The sequence below is a fragment of the Theobroma umbraticum genome, unplaced genomic scaffold (genome assembly GCF_002168275.2).
Source record: "Theobroma umbraticum cultivar Fairchild unplaced genomic scaffold, ASM216827v3 scaffold_69.0, whole genome shotgun sequence".
NCBI classification, from domain to species: Eukaryota; Viridiplantae; Streptophyta; class Magnoliopsida; order Malvales; family Malvaceae; genus Theobroma; species Theobroma umbraticum.
In genome coordinates, this window is record NW_018397293.1 from 246486 (window position 1) to 253479 (window position 6994).

Consider the following 6994-nt stretch of genomic DNA (forward strand, 5'->3'; position numbering starts at 1 on the left):
TTAAATATATACTTACATGCTCGTGCTTTATTGAATAAAGGCACGCGAGTCCCATGTATGTCGTTTTGCTTAAATTTCTTTCTTACTTCTTCTCCCCCACTTAAATTAGTGATATAATCCTCCTCTATGACTAATCTCAATAATAATTAAAATATTATTATTTTATTATTATTTTATTCCAAAATTCTCTATTTATCCCCTCGGGTCCCAAAGCATCTCACCTTGCCTCAGTTTGCTTCCAAATCACTGGTTTTAATCTGCTAATTCTATCCTGTTAACAATATTTTTATTTAATTATTATTTTATCACATACGAAATATTTTATTCTAAAATATTCCTTTCGACCATTGCCGCCATTTGGCTCTTAAGTTTTCATCTATTGACCCGTCATCTTGTCGATTGGGTCTTATTGATTTCTATTCGCAAATACAGGGTGTTACACCCTGAGCTAAGGTTTCATCTGATCAAGCTAATGTCACCACATTTTAGTGTGAATAACATTCTCAATAATCATCTAATCATAATTTATGCATTTAAATATAAAGCATCAACAATGCCTATTCAATCATTCCTCGAACTTATTATACATTACATTTTGTATGTGAGTGGGTTCACCTTATTTCGACAAATATTGGTCAAACTTCCACTATTTTGAGTTCTTAACACGCTCTTGTGAATGGCACATCGACCTCATCCATGATCTATCTGGTGGTCCCACCCCACTCAAGCGAGTAGTGGATAAAGTCCTCACTATCATCTAGTTTACCTCGCATGAACAATCATCAAAGTTGCATGAGTGACACTTCGGCCTCACCCACTATCAGCATAAGATCTCTTAATCTTAGGATCATTCTCATCCTTAGCTTGCATCATGAACATATAACATTACCATAAATCATCATCATGCTTACCCTATAATGTATGTGACTATCTTAACACATATATCTCATAGCGTGCATTTTCTTGTAATAACCTTCCTCCCGATCGTTACCAACATCCGAGCCTTGCAAGTGAACCTGCTAAATCCCAAACGAGTCTTAATTGAGATTCCAGATAATGAAATCAAAACATTCTATTGCGTATGTAATCAACTTGTAATAATAATACTATCATTTACTTAAACCAAATAAACAACTGAAATTAGGGTGTAGCAACTAGTTAACAATATCCAAGTTTAATCGACTTCGGGCAAGTTTCAACATCACACTTAGAATTCATTTCTCAAAGTTAAGATTTTAGCAATACATTACAAATAAACTAATACTTTTTATAAGTCTAGCTGTCTTCACAACACTGTAACAACCTCTATGCAGCGGAGTGACTCGGAGTGGAAATCTAAGAGATGCCATTACCTACGTCGCAACAAATCAAAATATGTCGAGGCAATACACTTGAGCTAATCACTTATCTGTGAAAGGAAGATGAAGGGGGTGAGTCTCATAGACTCAGTGATCATCGGCTCCGTGAGTAGGACATAGATGGGATACAACTAAGGACAGAAGATTTGAATATTAAAAATATAAGAATATATGCAAACAATTTAGCTAAAAAAGAAGATTTATGCCTTACATGTAAAATAAAAAATTTTAATACAAGATAATTGTTTAAGTCAAGTATCGAAACCAATACAAGTAAAGATTTCCACCATTGAAATCATTTAACAACTTTACTTAAAGCAAATCAGTATAATCATGCATGCTCCCATAAAACCAAACATTACTAAAACTCATGCTCCCATAAAACCAAACATTACTAAAACTCATACACAAGTTCGTAAATCATCTCATCCTCGAGGAGTTTAAATATAAAATCACTGTATAAACAATAGAGCTATGGAACATCTTATAATTCTCACCATGTGAAAGAATTCGTGTTTGAAAACCTAAAGAGACATCACTTTCGAGTAAGTAATCATAGTAAATCATTTGTAGACCCACTTCCATGTAATAACAATTCGATAGGTCCTCCTCCACTGGATTCCCACAACCATGGCAGTCCATATGATGTAGGTTGACATTGGAGAACTCAACTGGTCACAACCAGGTATAACAACTTGTGGCCTAGCCACATATATACATCACAGATTGTGGCCCTAACCATGTCTAATAGCCCGTTGACGACCCAAAGGTTCTCTAGCTAGAGCTCGCTTGTGCACAAGGGTCACACTATCCCGATGTAACATTTGGCCTACTCTCGAATCTCTTGATTTGATAAAACCATTTAAAAGTAAATTGGGTTCTCAAAAGCTCATTTTAAAACTATTTCCAAAAAAATATACTATTCATGGTAACATGATAAACTTGTTGGTAAGACTTATAATATAAAGCCTTTGCATGAAGTTTAAATATCAAATCAGTATGGTGAATATATGTAATTTGTTCATGAATGCACACCAAACAAACCAAAAGAGGCACGTTTTGACATAAATCGTGATAAAAAGCTTGTTTTCCAATTTCTAAAACACTTTACATATATAGTTATATATACATATACACAAAACCTCTTTAAAAGCATGACATTCATAAGCCTAACATTCTACCAACTCATGCTATCCACAAATTCAATATAACTTGATTACAAATCCATTTAAAAATCACCTACCAGAGCTAACAACGCATGTTATCCATAAATTGCATTTAAAGCAAATTGGCATGTTTCTTAATTGTATATTGATATATATATAGTATGAAAATTTTGAAATAAACACCCTCTACTCACCTTACAATATTGGGACACTATGTCGCTAGCGATTCGGGTGCATATCTAGCTAATTCTACTTGTTGGTCACCAGTTACCTCCTCCGGCACACCACCACGGCAACTTTCCTTTCTCACAAACTTCCTAGGAACAATTCAAACCCAATACACTTAATTATACTCATATACGGGTAGCACATCAATCAATAAATCATTATCCTACTTTCAAAGTTTTCATCAACATTATTCGCAATCATTTAACATACAATCCCCATACTATCAACCAACCAAAGCCAACACAACACAATGTAGTCACATTACATGCTTACCTCTCAGTTTTCTTCCACTTTGAATCCTTCACTTTGATTCTTGAATCCTTGAAGATTCTTTCTACCACAATCAAAATCCTACTTTATAATCAATTTACAAAGCATGCATTCAAACAAAATGACAACCTTTACTTTTCTTACCTTAAAATCTCCAAACCGAACCTCCACTTTCTCTTTCAAGTTTCAACAATGGCATGCAAGAGAAAACCTTTCGATTTTCTCTATTCTTCTCCAAAATCGAGCCTCTTCCAAGCCTTTTTCTCCTTTCTCCTTTCTCTTTTCTTTTTTCTCTTTTGTTCTCAAGGACGATTCTCTTTCTTTCCTCTCAAATGTGAGGGTTTTTTTTTCTTAAGGCAAACTCAATTTGTTTGGTTTTGTTTTTCTTTCTTTCTTTTTTTCTTTGGTATGGGTGAATTCTTCCAAGCTCCTCCATCAACTCAAATCTCTTTATTTATCCCTTTCTTCTCATTGGACCATTTCATCCCCCACTCAAGTTTCTTGCACCAATTTCCTCCCTTGTTCATTGGCCCAAAATCTATCCTTACTTTACTTCTCCATCTGCCACCTTCACCATCCCATTTTTCCTTTCTTCATTCTTTATTTCATGCACCACCTTATTTCTCCAGTCACATTTCATGCACAAGCTTCACTTTATATTTTATTTGGTCATTCATTAATCTATTCAAGTCACATGCATCCCAGATCTTTCTTTCCTCATTTGGCCACCTAATGCACTTATCATATTATATGTAATAAGATTTAGTCTTATTTTTCTTTTTACTTCACATGGTGGGGTCTCACATGTTTCCCACTAACTTCTTCCTTTTTGCATACCATAATTTGCATGTAATAGTGAATTCACATGCATATCTCATTATCCCACATAATCTAACTTTTCTTGATTAGTTAATTTACATTTACCTTCAAATATTGAAATTGCACATAAGTCTTCAACTTTTTTTCCTTATTTACCAATTGACCCTCTAATTTTTCATCTTTTACAATTTGGTCCTTCCAGCATTTCTTTAATTCTAATTTTCTTCTATTTTCCTTCCTTTTACACTTGCACAAGTAAAATATAAAATTTACAGCTCATCAAGGTGTCACCATAATATTTAAATATATACTTACCCGTTCTAACTTTATTTAATAAAGACACGCGAGCCCCACTAATGTCATTTTTCTTCAAAATTCTTTCTTACTTCTTCTTCCCCACTTAGATGGTCATATAGTCCTTCATGACTAATTTCAATAATAGATAAAATATTAATATTTTAATATTATTTTATTAATAAATATTATTATTTTTAAATATTCTTTTTACTTGTCACCGCTTTTTAGCACTTAAATTTATGTCAATTGACCCTTCGTCTTATCAATTATGTCTTATTGGCTTCTATACGAGAGTACGAAATGTTACATTTCTAACCTCATAAATCACTTACGTGCTTAGCCCACAATGTACGTGATGTGCTTTCACTTAAATCTCTTGACATGCATGTTACAATCTTATAAATGGAACTCATGCATCCAAAATTATTATCATGCTACTTCGTATGTAACATGTGAAAAATAACATTCATACATTAACCATAGAAATATCTCATAGCCACACTAGCCCAAAGGTCGAAGTAATCGAATGGACTACAAACATCAAAGAGCTATACCCCCTTATTGAAAACTAATACATAGTAGCATATTTACATAGATATTAGGTTTGTAAATAATTTAAAAATCATTGTGTCACACATATCACAATCATTATCAAATCAAGTCATTTGAACAATTCCTTGAAAACTTCATAAAATCTTGTAGATCAAATCCTTTGATAAACCATTTATGTAAATAATTTTTCAGCATGCTTAAACAACCATTTCCATAAAAATCATGCTAACTTTACATATTAAAATACTTGAAAAGGTGTATCCACTCACCTAATTGGAGAGTCAATTCCTAGCTCCAATCACAACTTCATTTCGCCAATATCCATAGAGTTTTCAAGTGTTCCTATCATACAACAATCATCATAATCATTTCCTAGAGTAAAATCTCGTAATAACCATTCTAAGTACTTTCGAAACTACTCACTTTTAACTAGACTAATTTTCTAGATAAAACCCATGCTTGAATACCTATAAGTATTTCATCTTTACTTTAGGTAAGCTTGGATGCTTAAGAAAATCACAAAACCTTTAAGCTATAATCACCAACAGAAAATCTGGACGATAAAATCATATTTTCATAAACTAGGAATCAAGATTTGAAGTTTCCAAAGCTTAAAAGTCCCCCACTTTTCATAACAACTCAAGACCACATCATTTAATCATTAAAAATGAAGATTTGAGTTAAAAATGAGATGAGAGGGTTTGAGTTGAGAGAAATACCTTAGAAAATGGATGAAGGTTGAAACCTTTTTAAAAAAGTGACGTATTTATAGTTTTGAGTGTGAAAATATAATTTTGCCCTTTTTATTTTTCTGAAATCAATGAAATATATCGATACATTTAGGCCATGTATTGACCATATATATCGATACATGATGAACACGCATTAATATATATGAAACATAATGCATTTTTAAGATAGATTACCTACAAAACCAGCCCAACTTATTTTCATTAAATACCGTTTAAGTAAATGTCCTTAATTTTACTTCTTTCCTTTTTACTCTTTATTTTTTTAAGATATTTAATATAAATAAGCAAACAACCCCCCATTTGGATTTAATAAAAATATCAAAAAAATCAAAATCCTAAAGAATCAAGATCTAAATTTTGGTTTCAAGAAAAAAATTGAGAAAAGTTTGACTGAAATTAAATTTAGAGCTCCCATTTATTATAGCAAACATACTCCAAAAATTATGAAAAGATCATTTTCGGTCATCTAAAAATCAAGGGATTATCACTGATTTTTATTTCCAAAACTTGTTCTATAAAAATAACATATTTTGATCCCTTTCTAAACTTAGAAAATTTTCTACTTCAAAAGTGATAGACAACCAAAACTGTCAATGAATTCTTTTGAAGGTTAAAACTAATTGTGATGTTCAAAATATGTATTTTATATGCTCACCTATGGATTTCCTAGCTTACCATCTTACTTAGGGTGGGATTTCACATAAAGCATGACTTAGTGTCTACTTATGACATTCCATGTTAGTTTCATAATTCATGACTAACTTTATGAATTTAGGAAACTAACTTTCCTTAAATTTATTATACTTTGGCCAAAGATTTTATACAAGTAATCTAAAATTAAGAACAAGTGAGATGCATCCCCTCATATCACTTGGGGCTATGAATCATCTCTTTAATAACTCTTTTATGCTTCATGGCACACCCAAAAGGACCTTATTTAGGTATCTGGTCACCTCTAAACTGGTAGGGGTGAAATCAAAGTATGCCATTCCTCACACAAAATGACTTGGTGTCTCAAGTTCGAGGACTAGTTGCACGATTATCACATGAGAACATATTTCATAGACAATTGAGTGAAATACTAAATAGAGTTCTCATAGCAGGTCATGTTTAATGAACTTTTTCTGTAACAAGCACCCACATGCCTTCCTCAAGTATCTCATATACTTCAGTCTATGAGAATGATTGTTTACTTTCCAAATAAATAAGCTTAACATGTACTAGTATTTGAGCATTGATAATGCCTTTAGTAACACCCCTGATTTTGATGGTAATGATGCTAAATGAATGTTAAGCTATTGAATGAGCTAATGATATTTTGATGTTAATGTTTGCAAATGTAAGGAATGCCTATGTCCATAGACTGATGATTATGAAAATGTATGAGTATTTAAGACTCAAATAACATTATGCATAAGTTTGGAACCTAAATGAAATAGTGTATATGTTAAAACTTAAATGAATATGCTATGAAAACAAATATGCTATGTTTGAATTATATGCTATGTGACTGTAACGACCTCTTCCCGTGATCGTTACCGACGTTCGAGAC

The 6994-nt window shown here is 32.3% G+C and overlaps 1 long non-coding RNA gene across 5 annotated transcripts in view; it reads right to left on the minus strand.

Annotated features, from left to right (window-relative positions):
• Positions 1–455: 455 nt before the first annotated feature.
• LOC110428772 (uncharacterized) overlaps positions 456–6994 on the minus strand; it is a 7055-nt gene continuing 516 nt past the window's right edge. For 2 of the 5 annotated variants that reach the window (XR_002446508.1, XR_002446506.1), the window contains exons 2-3: positions 4960–5032; positions 456–2841 (exon numbers count right to left, since the gene is read on the minus strand). This is a non-coding gene — a long non-coding RNA (uncharacterized LOC110428772). Of the gene's footprint in view, positions 2842–4959; positions 5033–6962; positions 6993–6994 lie in introns of those variants that run through there. The other 3 variants (XR_016352235.1, XR_016352236.1, XR_002446507.2) reach the window with 3 other exon arrangements.